A 19,284-nucleotide genomic window follows, 5' to 3' on the forward strand; every position below is an offset into this window, starting at 1 on the left:
CTGATCTCGTCGAAACCTGCAGGCGCTTTTTTAGGTTCATATTACTGACAATTTTGTTTATTATATTTATAGGTATAATAAAGTTATATACTATATAGGTGTTTTGAAAATGTCAATTGTCAATATGTAATAATTGTATGTATATATAATATATACCTAGGTAAAAAACTTTGAGTTTTCATAAAAGTTTTAAGTCTCTGTAGACAATATTTTTGAAAGACAACAAAAAAATCATTCATCGTTCTTCGTAAACAAATTTGAATTTTAAATTTGTGTATAAGGACACTTAAGTAGGTATAGTAGCTTCTATGATCTTTCTTTGAAAATTTAAAATGCCTATAAAATAACTTAGGTACCTAGTAGGTATTAATATTTTTATAACGCCATTAAGTATAGAAAATGATAATTTAAACAAAAAACAACATTTCGTTAGGGTAAAGAGCAGCTTAAAAATGTATTACGAGTATTTGAACGAATAATATAATAATTATATTATATAGGTAATATTATTAGGACCTAGACAAAAATTAATTGAGCCGCAATTCGGATTAGAATTTTTTTCCTAGATATCTTTGGGGCTCAACTATATAGTAATTACAAGGCCGTAGCCAGGAGGGTTTAGGGTTCAACCCCCCCCCCGAATTTTTTTTTAAATAAGACTGAATAGTTAGAATTTCATATTTTATTACATAATATAACATATTTATACATTAACCCCCCTAAAATATTTTTCTGGCTACGGCCTTGAGCTACTAGTACTTACCTAAGTTTATATATAGGTAGGTACTGCAGCCGTATACTGGTAAGTGAAGATATTAAGTATATAGTTAATCTCTATAATAGGTACTTCTAAAAATGATATTTTAAAATAATATATTATATTATTTTGGTTCTAAGTATGCCTATTATCGATAGGTATAATAGTATGCTTATTTTTCTTCGTTACTATTTGCCAAACGCAACCCATATACCTTGATAGGTATATATAATAAAATGAATAAAATGAATAATATTATTATGTTTTATACTTAATATGCCATGTACCAATGTGACATATTATATTGTTGTAACTTGTTAGCATGATATTATAGGTACCTATACACACCTAAGTCCTATAAGCGTCCCAAGTCTGTACAAAAATTATGGAAAGAAAAATCAAGTTAAAAATATATTATCTTATATTTCAAAATTGTTTAATTAATAAAACCTGGGCTGCAAATAGTAAGTAGGTACCTATATATATCTACCACAAAAAACGTGGGCCGCATAATTCGGAAGAGATTTTTACCTCGGGACGCAACTAGTTGCCAATCCCGAATATGCACAATTAAAATGGTGCATTTACACCATCTAAAATTGTAGGGAGGTGTAGGGTACTAACTGGGTCTGGCGGTCTGCCTATGTAGGTAACATGAATGGCCAAACCGCGGCTCTCGTTATAGACTTTTTCGGCTCGAATTTTATCGTACCTAACATTTTTACAAAACATTTTTTTATTATGAAGTTATGTATTATATTATAATAATAATATGACATTTTTTTTTACATTTTAGTTCTTTCATATTTATTAATAAATTTGGTGGCTCACGAGTCTCTTTTCGCTGGCCACTCCTACTAGTTACTACATAATTTTGAAAAACTGGCATACCTATTTAGGTTTCAATAATTTACAGGAGATATACCTATATACCTATATTGTATATTGTAGGTACCTACTCTGCAATTACCAAATATACTTAGGTACACTCGAAACTTATGCCATCAGCCAGGCACGTATAAATATTGATTATTGTAATTTTTTTATATAAACCCCCCAAATTTGTTTTGTTTTTGTTCGTGCTTGCGGCATCAGCAGAACAGAGCAGCAGAATCCTCCGGTTTTTTTATTTTGTTCTTTCTGCAGTATAATATACCAAAATCGTGTATTATTCTATATTTCTATCTCATTGTATAGGTACCTACCTGATTACCAATATATAAAAGTACACCTGGTAAACCGTAAACGCACTATACCAAGTGATACCATTACTACCACTACCACTACCACAGTACCACAGGCAAAAATAGTGGTAACTATAGGTATATATACAACACATTATAAAATCTATCGATGTATGTTATATAATATAGGACGTTATAACGTAGGGATCAGGGTTGACAATAATATTTTTTTATCATAAAATACACAACTACCGCATCCCGATTTCGTGTATAATAACGTTAGATTTTTGATTGGGAGGGGGAGGAGGCGTGGTCGCAGTACCGGTGTCCACGCCATTGGCCGCTGTCGGGTTTGGCCCCCTTTCGCCGCCACCGTCGACGATGTCGAGCCCGCCGGTCGCAATACGCTCGCAACAGTCGCCACAGTGCACAGACGCATCGCTGCGTTCCGTAACCGGTGTACACCGCGTCTGCTCTCCGAAACCGATTGTCGTGTGCGTTCTCATATTTTTTTTTTTTGTATGCCTTCAATAATATTTAAATATTCCTCTAGTGCCATCGTTATACGGTCCTATAGGTTTATACGAAAGCCGCTGTTCTATGTGTTTTTGTAACCGTTTCTGAATAATAATAATAAAAACGTTTTTTCCGCCGTGCGTAATACGCCGCTCGCAGTCGAATTTTACATCAAACCTAATAGCACAGGTATACGCGTGACGTTCCCGAATCGGCAATAATTGTTTACGGAGACATTTTACTATAAGTTGTGAGTGCGTTTTGGTTTTTACTCGATTTATTCGCTTCGACCAGAGTTTTCCCGCGCCTTCTGCCGGACCAGGTTCGACAACATTCGTTCAAAATTGGCCGCATCAAGCAGAATCCGGTTCGTGTAGCCACTGGCGAAACGGCTGCGCACGATTTGGTAAGCTTATTTTTTTATCTTTACTGACTTTCAATACGATATTAGGTATATTATTATTAGGTAGCTATGTACGTTTTTGGTTGATTTTTTTTATACGTTTCCATCAAATAAAAATGGTGTTGCGCAATACTTCGTGTCATACTGCACGTCTATTACTCAATTAAATAAATTTATACGATATGTATAGATAGGTATTATTAGTTTGAAATTTGAATTTATCAAAGAACTTGTATGCTTTATTTACACATAACGTGTGTTGGTGTCCTAGAGGGCGCTATCTGCAATACGTTTTGGAAAAATATGCGCCCCGTGCCTCTCATCTACGTAGGCTACTTAGCTAGGTGTCATAGTAGTTACATAGGTACATATGATATTACATGCCAATATTATCATTTATCATAAGTAATATACGATACAATATTATTAGGTACAACACATTTAACTAGCAGAACTTACATAGTGACACATTTTTATTATTGATATTATTAATTATGCATTTTTAATGCGCCTATACCTATAATAGGCCATTATAAGCCTATATAAATGATTGTAATTATTGTACAAATATTTTATTTTGTTCTATATCAAAGAGTTTAGGTGGATATTAACACTCACAATGAGATAATATTAGGATTTAGGAACGTGTGTGTACACTGTACAATATAGGTAGATAGGTAGGTACTATATAGGTACAGATTTTTATGAACCTATATTACCTAGGTACTATTAATATATTATACCTACCTACACAAAACGTATTAAAAACTATGTCTTATTCTTCTGTCTTCTGACTGATAGTTAAATGTTATAAAATAATAACTCTTAGGTTAATAAAGGGTTGTGAGTAGGTATACATATTTATTTATACGTGTACAATGTACATATTATACGAGGTGGTATCGAGATGGTTTGACATTTATAAGAAAAGTGTATCTATACCTGGTTTTATTGTTACATTATCAAATCCTTGCATTACGCTCTGCGGTGTGATATTTATACACGTGTATATATATGTGTGTTAGTGTGTTATACACCTATAGGTATATTCTATTGTATATAGTTATAGTCGTATATATAATATAGTGCAGCAGCAGTGTACTATTTCAGTTGTCAACAAGTTAACAAAAAAATAGTGCTCGTTCTTCTTAGCTTAATATGAATGTTTAAAATAAATAACATCACTATATTATATAAAACTAGTTACGTATGAACATACAGATAATTTTTTGTACAATATGTCAATATATTATAGGTACAGTTTAAAACAAGTTTTGTTATAATACCTATATATAGTTTAAATTGAATGTATTTACTATTTAAATGGTTTTTGAAAATAGGTGATTTTCTATAAACTGTGTAAATTGACATAACGCATAATATAGATTTAAGTATATTAGGTAGGTTTGATAAATTATTATACTTACATGTACTTTAATATTTAATTAGATTAGTCAGTATAATCGTATAATCATAATACATATTTATATTCTTTAATAGAGATTATTAAAATCATATTATAATTAGATCAATAGATTTTATTTGAAGTCTTTACCTAATCAATTAATTAAATATTTTATGCATTATACTTTAATATATACCTACTTGAAAATCAATTCAAAGCACAAATAGTTATGTGAAATGATGTACATATAACTATTAATATAGGTACATTAACATCAATGTTCTGTCATTGGTTAGTGATCTTCAGTGGCGCCGATGTTAATTTCATAAGGTATTGCATAAAAATAAAATCTGAAATAGGTAGGGACCACCACCATTTTTCTCCAAATTATATATGCACCTCCCCCACACCCCCTTTCATAGCTATAACAATTACAAAATAGTAACTTACTATTAACTTCAGATGTTTCAAATATATTTAAAGACACAAACAAACTTACAAAACTAAAGATAGTAATTAGTATCACTTACATTTAACAATCATACATAATATTACCTAATGTTGATGGGAGTAACAATTATTTATTTAACAAAACAGCAATACATTTATAACACTTAAATCTTTATAAATTTTATATTTTTTCTGATCACTGATCTTTGTGTTGAGGCAAATAGTGTTCTGGATACGTGATATGAAAATAAAATATTAAGATTATTAATAATACACCAACACAACTAATAAAATACAAATAAACCGATTTCTTAGTCTGTACACATCCGTTTTCTTTATGCATTGAAAGTTCACTTTCCAAATCTTTGTAAAAATATAAATATAAATGTAATGATATAGGTAGGTATACTAAAACTAACGCAAGTATAATTTAGATACTAACTCGTGTCGTCATAACAGTTATTCATTTGTGCTGTACATATTTTACGTGACAAAATTGCCAATTGTTTAAAGTTGTCCAACTTTTGTTTAATTCTTTTAATACGTTTTGAAACTTTTTGCTTATCTGTAGAAATCGTATTCTAAATTAATATTATAATATACCTACTTCTATATTATTATGTCAATTATCTATATTATTTACCTGACCATTTATTATCGTAGGCAAAGCTACTTACAATAATGACGAATAAAACTATATAATTAGAAGTTTTCATCGATATTAAATTAATTTTGTTGTTTAACTATTCAAACTATATTGTTGTAAACAAATAATTAAACTAGTTTAATACATCATAATATGGTATCACGACCTTGTGATTTGTCACTTAGCAACTAGGTATAGTAATATAGATTTAACGACATAGGTAGCTATAGTTTATACAATAATAATTATTATAGTCGCAAAAAATAATTTAGATATCGTAATAACTTATTTATGTAACACCTTGGTAAATCTGGATCTTTTTTAATATACATTTATTAAGTATTAAAATGAACTAAATATATAAGTATAAACAACAAAATAATTAACAATTATAAAGAATTTAATAACATTCAATGTAGGTACAAGCTTTAATAGGTAATAATAGGTAGGTACTCAAAGTGGCAAATGGTAGTATGTTTTTGTCCAAAAAATTGAAGTTTTTTGTCCTAATTTTTATAATATTACATATTTATAAATTATTAATATTTTTAAATTATTTGATTGATAAATTTTAAACCAACAATAATTTTAAAAAAATATTCTAAAATTATTCAAAAAATGATGCAATTATTGTTTTTACTATTTATAACAATACTATTAAAAGAAATTATTGTTATATTTCTATGATATTAATTAGCCAGAGAGCCTTAATAATAATAATTATTTCCTAATAATACCTATATCTATAATCTGATTTGTATAATTTTACAATCAATTATATTATTTTATGTTGTTTAATAAATTCAGTAAATAGGCATAACATAAATTATAGACATTTTGAACAATTACCTATCCCCTGTAATCATTAAAATAATTATTGGACTTGAGTTATAAGTATTATTTAAAACCATTGTGTAAATTATAATTAAAAAACCATTAAATAATTATTAATCAATTATTACGTAACTTAAAAGTTCAATGAAGTCGATCGATATCTTTATTTATGATGTAAAATATATAGGTACTAATTCTATGATTATAAATAAAATATTACCTGTAAATAACCTGTATTTTTCATATGACATATACAAAATATTTGAAAAGCAATTTGAATATAAAATAAGTGACAACCTAATATTTAATAGTCATCATGCATCATTTAAATATACATGTATATTTGTATATACTATGTGGTTTAACGTTTTTAAATCTTTTAGTTTCTTTTTTAAAGTACAAATAGAATAATATTAGCACTGCTACGTGACTAAATAAATGTTGTTTTTAATTCTATTCTGTAAAAAATATTTAACATTATTAAAAGTTTACTTATATTAATTATAAATAATTGGAATAAGAGAATAAAATATAATAATTATAACATTTAAAGACTTAATATTATATAAATTCACGATAATTATTAGAAAAATAAAAAATATTGTAATAACATATACATGGTAGGTATAGTAGGTAAGTTTTTCTAATAAACACATTATATGACAAAGAAATAAAACAAAAAATAATATTATGTATACGTATAATAAACTAACACAATTTTAAATTATTTAAAATAATAGGTAAATGCAATAAAATACATTTCAAGTAAATACTATACCTGTATTGACACAAACAAAATATAGGTACTTAAAATTGGAAAAATGCATACATTTTCTAGTAGGTATTGTACATTTTTCAGGTAGCCGTACAAAGAACTGTACAAATATAATATATATTCGTAATATTAAAGCTAATAAATATATCAATTTAAATTTTCGGTTTCATAAGCTTAAAATGTATACAATGTATAATGTATAAATGTATATACTTACATTAACGGTATTAAACGTGTTAGTATGTGTTAACATTTTTACTAGTGAATTTTGGTATTATGTGTGACGATAAAAAATGGCCTTGGACCTTACTGATGTAGATTTGTATTATGTTAAAGAAATTGATGTATATGTAGGGTCGAACATATTGCTGGGGTAAATCCTTTCGGTACAATACAAACATTTATTTAGTCAGGGTTAAAGAGAATTTAGTTACCGCAGTCATCATCGTTGTTCAAAGGGGCCGATCAGATATTTTTACAAGGGTAGTTTTTTCTCGAGGACAAAAAAAGAAATCACAAGTAACAATAAATAATAATAATAATACATTACATAGTTACCTATGTAACATGGTACTTGCTACAATTAAGACATAATGACAATGAAAAAGTTATTTTTATTCTTTTATTACATGCATAATAATATATAATAATAAACAATCGAATTATATACTTTATAACTCAAAGATCATACAAATATAATAGGTATTTGGGAAAATATATGATATGTACCTACTCACGTTCGATTTATTGTGAGTTATGATTTATGATTGCTAGATTTTAATTAAATCATTCGATTATGAAATAAATAAAATTTAAAAATGCACGTTAGCAAATGAAGAACGAGTTATCATTCAAAATGATCTATTATTTATTAATACAATATTCTGAAATAGCAGAAATATTAAAAGTAATTTATACTATGACTTTATGTTGTATACATTACCAATGATAATAATAAATAAATTAAAATTTATTACAATAACTAATTGCTTCAGAAATATTATAATATACCTAATCATTTCAATTTTTGGTGTTTACAAAATACAATTATATGTAGTAGTACAAAAATTACTTTGTAGTAATTAAATTAAGTATAAGCAAATCTTCGTTCTACTTTAAGAGTTGATAAGAGTATAAAAACTTCTATGTTTCTAGCAGCTAATTAATACGCTCCAAATATGAAGTCAATATAATATTTAGTCTATAATATGGTTACATATTTTCCAACAATATCGTGCGTAACTGCACGGATATTATTATTTATATTTGAATGCACTTGCCTCTGAAATTAGAATCGTAACAGAAATACACAATAAATTATCAACCTTGTCTTTTACAATTGACCACTTAGAATTAAGTAGACTGTCAATTTAAATAACGTGTACAGCCGCCCTCCTCCCTCGCGGCCAACGCATAAACGATAATTGAAGTGTTTTGACATTATATAAATATACATTAACATGTGTATGCGTTTCCGTTCCGTCTTCTATGGAAAAACTATGTTTTTTTCTGTTTAATATTATCATTATTGTTCGAAGGATGTAGTGTTTTGTAAATGATATATGTATGTGACTTATTCATTATATTATTGTCCTTTGTAATAGTATGCGTGCGTATATTGGACTATAAAAGACCCGGACAATCGTCATTATGATGCAACTATATTTGTGTATATATTATATACTACATGCATATTATATTATTATATAGGTAGGTAAATGTTTTCAATTCATTTTTTTGGGAGGCAAAAATAATAATAATAATAATAATAATAGACCACTCGACCGCCTTCTTAAATAAATGCCGATTCCTGCATTACGTGTTTGACTTGTTAATCAAGCTGCATACGGGGAACATATAATGTTATAATTATATAATATGATAATGAGTCATAATGTATATTAACCCCAAAGTTCGTGCTATAATCAGATTTTTAAAAACGATGGTAGGTACCTATGTAAAATACAGAAGTTTAGATTTTATTCATAAAATGTAAATATCGTATTAAATATTTCACACAAAACTATGACGTTTATTGTACTATAGATTTATTTTAACTCATTACGTATGGAAAATAATTACTTGAAATATTTTCTGTACCTACTTCCAGATTGTATAATTTTGAAATGGTATTTACATCATAATATTTGTAATAATGTGTACCTACTTACAAATAAGTCACAAAGTGTATATTTTATTTTACAATATACATGATTATCCTACCTAATAGTAATTAGGTATGTACAATTTCTTAAAAATATTTCTTCCTTTTCGTATGTACTCGCCTAAGATATATTCATATTTAGTTTATTTATTTTTAATAGTTTTTGAAATATTATTGTTTTTAAAAATTATTTACATCTAAATTCTAAATATAATAGTATAATGTGTATGAATTTTTTAATATATTGTAAAATTTCTTTTATATAACCCTATAGCTTGGTTTTTTTTTTGTAATTTTTCATTAAAAACTATTTAAATTTTTTTAACTAACTCTTACCTGTTTATAAATAGGTACTTGTTCCAGATCAATAATTAAAAGATACTTTATTTGGAATGTAAAAATATAAGAATACGAATTATTAAATCAATTACGAATATATGTTTGACAACCTTGAGTATGACATTGATTTGTCTATTAATATTTAAATAAATAAAATAAAATATGAATAAGCCCGACTTTTTAATTCATTTATTGACAAATTAAGATTGTGTTTATTTATTTATTCTTATGCATATTACAATAAAATAAGAATTAAAAAATACGTAGAAAACAGCAATTTTTTTTATCATATACTCGTACATTGTAGTATAACATATTATACCATATAATTTAATTTTGCTTAAATTTATATAATTAATTGATTATTTATTTGCTGAATAGTAGGTAGGTAGCTATCTAATAAAAGTTGCACGAGTGTACGTCTTATTTACAATATTGAATATTTGAGTCCCGAATAATTGTCTGACACTTCCAAATATGACAATAAAACTTGTTTAGTTGTATATACAATAATGTTCAATCTGCTAAAAACATAATAATACTAAAAATAATATAAATTCCTAAGGACTTTATTCATTCAATCACATTCATCCACTGCTTAAAAACCTTGCCACGCTGTTTCATGAGAGCATTAAAGTGTTCTTTATTTAATCTCCTTCTTATTTTATATTTTTCATCCCTTTCGTAGAACGTACTTAAATGGTGACCAGATGTATACAACATGCTTCTGAACGTATCTACCCGTGCACAATACTGTAAGATTGCTGGCACATATAATAACATTTACGTGCATATATTTTATACAATATACCATGACTACATGATGTAGTGTAATGATTTTAATATTCAATGAAATTTTTTTATTAAATATGCAAAATTGTTCACCAGTTACTTATATAGATATTTTTTTAATTGTTATATTGTTATGTCAACAAATTTGAAATAGTATGATAATTGATAATGATTAGATAATACATTGTTTGATATTAGTTATTGTTATTGCTATTTTATATTTTTATTCAAACTAATTTTCCATGATCAATACAATTTCTTAATTATTATAAATAACTGCATACCTACACAAATATTTTAGGAACACTGTCATGAAAACAAATTTAACCAATAATAATCTTTACCGCCAACGCTTTTTTTTGGGTGGAAGGGAAGGAGGAGAATCAATAAAAATAATGTTTTCATCAACAATATAAGTAAAATGTTTAGTGGATAATAATAATTATAATAACAACAATAATAAAAATGATCAACTCAAGTTCTAATTAAAATTTAGGTTTAATGTATAGGTATTATTTATACTATTCCCTTTTAAGACATTTTGATTAGTATCAACTGTCAAAAAACGTTTCATAATTTATTGTAATTATATAGCAATCTATATGATCAAAGTTAGAATTTATATGTATCGGTATTTACTATTTAGTATGTTTTTATTTTTGCAGCGTTGTTTTATAAATTTGTTTTTGAATAACCTCATGTTTAAAAAAATGATTCATTACTTACTTTACATCTTTTAATTTTATAAAAAGTTTGTCTTATGATATATTTCAAGAAATTATTCTAAAGGCTATATTTTGTGTCATATTTACATAATATTAGGTACAATGATAATTTAAATTTCATATTATAATTAATATGATTTAGTTTTTTATTTTATAAAAAAAAAAGTTAAATGATATAGGATTTATTTGAAAAAAAGACTTTAAAAATGTTGTAAATGTAACTTCAGTTTTCTCTTTTAATCTATTTTATAATTAGCTATAGAATATGTTTTACTTTTATAAACTTGAATGATAATAACTCTGTGTTATATTAGTATTACATAGGATATTTTTTAAAAACTAAATATTAAATATTAAACTATTTTATATTTCATATTTAATCATATAGAATTAAATAAATAATGATTTTTTGATAATCATATGAGTGCAATACGAATGTATGAGTTGTTTTTATAAATCCACTAGATGAAATTTCAAAGATGAAAATATTTGGTATTTTTAAAAATTCATATGAAAATATTATTCATATTATACACTATTCAGAGTTTCAGACTATTTATTTTCTTGCTGAAAAAAAACTAAAAATAGTAGTTTCCCCTTAGAAAAAAACTGAAGCGCTGAAAAGTAATGTTTTGAGTGGCAGGTGATGTTTATAGGTTTTTTTATTCTAATTCTTCAGACTAAAAAAATGTTGGGTGAAAAATAATCAAATGGGGCTATGTTTAAAATATTTGTTACATATTAACGTAAAATAAAAATAGTTCATATATTAAAAATAATTCCACATTTCGGTAGCAAAAATATGAGATAAATTATATATTTTTTTTATAATAGGTACGTTAATGTATACGATCATTATTACATCATATACATATTTTCTTTGAATGTATTCCAATAACCAATTTTTTAAAAACTCGTTATCGTATATTTGTTTACATTTGTTTAAGCTCCATGGGGTTGTGGACTATGTAGACGTGAACGCAATATTATATTATGAAAGAGGGTCTGTGCAATAAGACACTAGCCAACTGTTTCTGTCCTCAGAAAATGTAAACAACATTTGCACATAGTTTTTTACATGTGAATTGATATAATTTTTGATAAGATTAAATAGTTGTAAAATTAAACGTAAACAAACCCGTAAAAAAGGGAAATAACTTATTGTTAATGAGCCGTGAAATTTGGCATCAGGCCATCTATTAGGACTTAACGAGTTTTGAGCTGTTCATATTATATTATTATTAGACATTAAATAAAATGTATAACAAATGCATCTTGGCAATAAAAATTATTCTAAAAAAGACTATATACATTATTATGTTATTATAAATTGAGCGATTTCTTATAAATATACAAAAAAAAAAACTAAAATTAAATTATAACTTTTAGAAGTATTTAAGAGGAAAATTAAATTGAAGGGAGAAAATATTGACTATTTTTTAGAAAAATGTATTAAAATTTTTTTTTTAATTACAAATTTTTCAGATGTGTTAAATTATTTCAGGAAATTAACTCAATTGGCAATTAATAGCTTGCTTCTCCGGAAAAATTTAAAGTGGGTGGTCATTAGGTTTCTTGTGTTTGATTTATCTTTCATTGTTCATTTTGTCCAAATGTTCTTCTATAACTTTTTATAAGTCATTCCACTTTACCTACCTATGTTTAGTCGATGATATTGCCTACTGTTCGTAAAATAATGGTTTTAGGATCTTGGTAATACCTTTAATGAGTTTAATGTAAAGCTAACCACCTTCCCAAAAATAATTTCGATAATTTCATCTTATACATAGGTATGTATAACATATATTGACTTTGTGTTCAGCAGTTTCAATTTTGTATAGTAACCTTTAATAATTTAGTGAATACAATATAAAACTTAATGAAGTTTCCTGATATGATTTTCAAAATATTTTAAGTTTTAAATAATTCATGAACATTTTCAAACTCTAATATTTTACATTACGAGTATATGTTAAAACATAATAATGTTCTAACCATTAACTGTAATAACAGATCGTAATTCACTCTATGATTAAAGGTTAAGTACTAGAAAAAATTGGAATTGCTAAATACAAATTTGCTTTATTGTAAGTTTGTATGATGTATATAGCACACTCGAATGTAGAATCTTTTCAAAGTGTTTATTATTGCTGGCTCTATTCTTAAATGTATCTGGCTTCCTCGTATAACTATAGTGAAAATCATCAACTTGAACGTTTGCAGCCTAAATTCTTGAAATTTGTTGCTAACATATTAGGTACTGTGCATTTTAAGTACTAAGTATATTAATTAATCGTAACTTAACCTTTTTGTTAAACTCGTTAAAAGTATAATACTTTTTGTTATTATGATTTTTATCAAATTATTTAAATTATTAATTAGTTTTTTTAATTTCATAATATAAATTGATATGTAGATTTTATTCTTAATGTTAATAAATATATTTATATTTTCCATTATAACAAAGCTTAGATGATTAAGTAAGGGAAATTTTTATATTAATAAAAAAAAAACTATATGGTAAGTCATTATCAAATATCTTTGTATATTATGGTATAGAGGTTCCCGACTTTTTGTCATTATAGTATTATACCTGCTTTTTAGATTTGTAAAACTTACGTCTATTACACTCATTCATCATCGTTAAAAATATTTTAGCTGTCAAAACAATTTACAATACTAAACACACTATTTTAACTAAGTAAATAAAATAAATTGTGTTAATTATTGCAATAACATTGATTTCGAGATTAATATTTATCACGTCATTGTGTGAAAATATTATATTAGGCCAGTCACTTTTATTTTATCTTTAATCAAGAGGATATCAGCATACTGATTGTGTTCTTGTAAGCCCACGCATAACATATTATACAAAACGCATTCACGTAAAATTATTTTATGTTTACTTATGATTATATAACTTTCACTCATGAATTATAGAATATAATATTTTTGAAAGTATAAAATATCAATTTGTCTAAATATTATCGTATTAAAGCAAATTAAAATTCATTTAAATGTACAAAAAAATATTTTAAAATCAAATACAAAGTTAAATAAAATTATAAAATATTGAACTAATATGTCAAACCCCAAAAATATTATTTTCAATATTTTTTGTAGTAAGTGATTTTACTTTAAGATTATGTACTCAAAAACTATAAAAATGATGTAGCGTGAGTGCGTTTTATTTATTTTGCGGATCGGTTTGCAAGAGAAAACAAATAATATGGTAACATATCCTTAAGTAAAATTTAAAGTCACCTATAAATATATCTATGGGGAGTGCATGTCCATGCTAGCTTATACAAATTGGATTTCACTGGCATAATAGCATTACACCTAATAGCTATGTATGTATTATAATGGTAAATGATTATCTTAGGTATCTATAGTATATAATAATCATATTTTTGATCATAATAATATTACTAAAGTAATGGTGATTTTTGTTAGTTTTTTTAGGAACACTCAAATGAATTATTCATATTCAAAATATAGAGTACAATTTATATTATATCTACCTATATAATACTTTATTCATATCATAAGTCTTTTACTCGTCTAACATTCTGCGTGGACGTCTCTATTCTTAAATTTATATAAATTATGAATATACTGTCACTTATGAATATATGATACAATTATTCCAATGACTTTTAAAAATAAGTGTTATGTCATTCACTCTTTGCCCTAGATTAATAACCGTATGAATTATAAGTACCTAGACCTATGTTTATAATTCCCACACTTGATAATACCGTTTAACCCTATGCATAATATATTAATTAAAATCATAAACAGTAGATTAAATTGTTTTATTTAATTTAAACTCATCACACGATTATATTAAATTCATAAATTGAAACGATTAAATTTAAATTAGATATCATTATTTTATTGTTAATCTTTATATTATAAGCCAATGACAGGTTGTCATTGAAATCTGATGTTTAACGATTAATAACTCACTAAAATAAGAACAATGATTATTGCGTTTCATTAATTCCGTGATTAGGAGATCGATTAGTAGTAAGCATTGATCGATATTATAGCTATTGTGTGAATGTGTGATGTATATAACATAAATAATAAGAATAACACTCCGAACACGGGAGCTAGATGTTTTTATACTTGAATACTTCAATACGGATGTCTGTTATATGCAACAACTGCAGATGGGTTACTATACGTATACACTATATACTATAATGCATGTACATACATATTGCATATAGGGAAACAGTTACCGAGAAAATGTTTATGGCCGATTTTATGCGTTCCGATTGATACGAGCCGATTAATAAAACCGGTGTCGAGAGGGGTTTTTATGCGCTTGTCCCGATGTTTTCTTTTTATTTTATTTATCACGCGTACATGTGAAACGATCAACAGATGCGTGAAAAAAATGTGTTAAACAAAACAGAACACGTAACCGTGTAAACGGTATACTATTATTGAATGTATATGGGTATATAGAAGTAGAAGTAGTGCATGAAAATTTAGTTTCATGCTATTATTTTACACTCTGCAGACTTTACATATAATTACGTGAAAACTTACACGAGAAATATCATAAAGAAAAGTTAATTATGTATTCTAAAATATTGTTCAGAAAAAAATTAAACTAAATGTGTAATTTAAAACGAAATTTACTTTATTGATGTAGTTAAATATTTATTTGTTTTAATTATTGTTGTAGGGTATTTGCGGATAGGTATTGGAAATAAATGTATGGAAATAGGTATATAATATAATATTACTAATATTAGTTCCAGATTCATTCGATAGAGTATTAATAATAATAATTAAAAATTATTATGTTAACATTGTTATAATTGTAATGTTAAAATTTTAAACTTGGAACTTGGAACATACTATTAGGTAGGTATATTTTAAATATTTTATAAACGCCACAGTTCATGCACTTTCAATAGATTACGGTATTTAGATATGGATATTAAACCATTATTTTTTTAATAAGTACAATGTACTCAATACATTAATACATTTTATAGTATTGATAAATTGTTATTTGCCATATTGTTTAGTAATTTATAGTATCTTAGTATCTTATACATGTACGTTTTCAAGACGTATTTTTTAATTTGTGGTAACTTTCTGAAAAATGCCATTGTAAGCAATAATAATTCATTAACAAATAACAACTCTGTATAAATTTTAGGAATAAAAAAATAAAATATTTTGAAGAGTTTATGTGATAGGTACGATGCAATAACTCATATTTCTCATATTTGATTAGTTCATGTTTGCGAATATCCTTTAAGATCAAATTTTAACCGGTAAGTTCATGCTTTTTGGACTGTCCTGTGTATATGTCAAGTATATTTAAAACAATCGTTAAATGTCAGAAGCGTTTAATAACGTCCGGTTTAATGGGTGTCTATACAATAATAGAAGGGCTTATTACGTAGAAAACGGTCGTTCGAAAAATGTTTTATGACCGATTTTATAGGTTCCGATTAATGCAGGCCGCCGATTAATGAACTAGAGTTTTATTTTATTTTTATTTTACCCCCGTTTTTTATTTATCACATACGTGTGTAAGGCGGACATTATTTTTTTTCTCAACAGAAATAGACAAACAAATTGTTAATATAATACTATTCTGCGTCTAAAAGGAAGGAAATAAACGCCATCTCATAAAACTATTAGTGTTTCATGTATTTACATTTTTTTTCTTTTTTTTTTTAATAGCTAGGCAATAAAATACTAAAACTTGGTTAAATAAATAGATAATGAACAATGGTTAATGGAATAGCCATATAAGATTAGTATGAACATTATAGACCAGGATGTTATTCACCAAAATTGTATCTATAATCTATATTATTATATTATGTTTCACATGGATAATATACAGATACCTAGTACTTACATTCAACAGTGAAAAATGAAAATACATTTTTGGGCTTTTTGTCTTGTGATTGTATCATTCAATATTGTGCAGTTTCTCAAGGCTGTTATTGATTGAATATTTTTACGATTTTATTTTTGCATGAGAAACGTAACTTACGATTATAATAACTATACCTATCTACAGACTATAAGTAAATATATATTTATAATACTATATGATTAAACCGATGACTATGTTTTATACAGTTATTGCACATAGCTAATATCGTCTGGTGGTTAGAATATATTTGTATAATAATAAATCCATAATAGGGTGGGTGTACTCAGAAATCGAAGTCCGCGGACGTCGACCGTCATTATTTGCCAGTAGTCACGGTTACAATGCGCTATGATCCCGCTTAATTCCTAACACAGCTCATTATTTTAATATAATATAATGTTTTAAATAGGTATAATATATAATTATTTATCAAACCCGTTTTTTAATCGACCGCGTATCGGAATATTTTTATTTGAAAAAAAAATTATTCGTTTTCCAACAACAAATCCGTGAATACCACCGATCGTATATAATGTAATATTATGCTAGCTTGTTTAACATCTGGTCGGCGAAAACACTACTGCAGCAATCACCCCAGACGCACAATTTACCCCTTAACGTAGATATTAACGTTGCGCATTGTGTGTTCAAGATGTATATACTACGCGATGCACATTTATAGCGGTTAGTGTGTGCGTCGTTTTCTACTGTAACAAAAATAAATATTACAATAAACTTAGTTATGTGTAGGTATAAATATGTTACATTTTTTTTTGAATAATGTTTATATATATTATTTCATAATAAGGTGGCTGATGTTAAGATTTAGCAAAAATTCACCGGAACGTGCCAAGTGCAAACGCCGTACTGGCAGAAAGACACAATGTCGACGTGTAATTTTAGCACTTCGAAATTCAAGCTGTATATTATTATTTATTACAGTGGTAGACGTGAATTATCTCGAATGGACGTCAGTACGTCCCGCACGTCGGTTCTTCGACCGTGAAGCGAGTGCGACATTTGCTAGCTTGGTGTTTCAGTTGATCTATGTAGTTATTGACCAATCATCTGTTCTCGAATACCGGCATTATTACTATAAAGTTTACCTATTTCTATCTAACAGAATATACCTATACTTATATGGTTATATCACTATATGCGCATTTCTTCGAAAAATAAAAATAATCATAAAGGCGGATTACTGTGGTCTGAAAGATCGATGTACACATAATATTAATATTTATTTATAGTTCATTGAAAAATAGTTATTCAGAAATTGCACTTATAAGCTGTAATTTAATTTTGATCTGACCTTTTTGAGTGTAGTTATTGTATATTGATGCCGACGTGCGTAGGTATATCTTACTCCACGTGGTGTCTAATCACTGTAATGTATCAACCATTTATATAATCGAATAGCCGGCAAGTTCCTATAAGTATATACACAAATCAAAACTCAAATGAATATAGCCTGACTGATGTTATTAGATTGTATACAATTACAGACAAACATAATACGTATCGCATTATATATAAACTGTTGTTTAGATGCTACATTTTATTTACTAATTACCGGTATTTGTATCATATAATTTTTAATTTAAACTTAATCGAAATGCTACTCTGGTATCTGACAGATGACACTGGTATAGCGTGATAGAAATTGTGAATAATGGAATAGTGACTATGTTTGTGGATACCATGGTATACTATAGAGAATAGACATTAATTATATACATAAAACTTAACGACGATATAGCATGCTGCCTAATTTAAATGTATAACATTACTATATTATATAATATATATAATACCTATAATGGGTACTATTGCGTTCATAAAATATTTATTAAGTTTTAAGAAATTTAGGTACGTTCAATTTTTATTTGTTTTGCAGAGTTTAAAATTAAATCTAATTTATTTTTAACATACCTATGTATGTATTGCATATGGAATATGTAATTACGTACAACATAGGTATATTAGGTACATACGTTTTATTACAAATTACAATTGTTATGTCTTAAAAGTTATAATATGTGCGTTGCAAGTAATTCAATTATAGTTTAAAATTTGAGTAATATATTTTAAACACAAAGGGTATTTTATTCGAAATTTTATGATCGCGTTTATATTATAGCCATTCATAATAATATTCGGAATCACTGGCTGTGGGCGGCCAATTACTAAGTCGTTATTTACATTCGTCATCATAATCGATTATCAACGGTATGTATTGGGCCCGTGCAATTTAAAAAGGCGTATCAACCGCGTGTACACGTCTACACAATAAAAGAACCGCCATATTCACCGTGCGCCCACGTGGTATTGTCCTCTTTTGCGAATAAAATTATTGTTTTTTATTTTATTT

General features: G+C 26.6%; 1 protein-coding gene and 1 long non-coding RNA gene across 2 annotated transcripts in view; one reads left to right on the top strand and one right to left on the bottom strand.

The window, feature by feature from the left end:
* Positions 1-2,334: 2,334 nt before the first annotated feature.
* Positions 2,335-19,284, top strand: part of LOC114124739 (protein dead ringer homolog) — a 67,495-nt gene continuing 50,545 nt past the window's right edge. The window contains exon 1 of the mRNA XM_050203931.1: positions 2,335-2,863. The gene's annotated coding sequence lies outside the window, so the exon portion shown is untranslated. The remainder of the gene's footprint in view (positions 2,864-19,284) is intronic.
* On the bottom strand, positions 4,981-5,500 carry LOC126551154 (uncharacterized). The gene is made up of 3 exons (XR_007605031.1): positions 5,359-5,500; positions 5,158-5,280; positions 4,981-5,078 (listed from the first exon to the last, which is right to left on the bottom strand). It is a non-coding gene; the product is annotated as an uncharacterized LOC126551154 (long non-coding RNA).

The sequence above is a fragment of the Aphis gossypii genome, chromosome 3, assembly GCF_020184175.1.
Source record: "Aphis gossypii isolate Hap1 chromosome 3, ASM2018417v2, whole genome shotgun sequence".
In the NCBI taxonomy this organism is placed as follows: domain Eukaryota; kingdom Metazoa; phylum Arthropoda; class Insecta; order Hemiptera; family Aphididae; genus Aphis; species Aphis gossypii.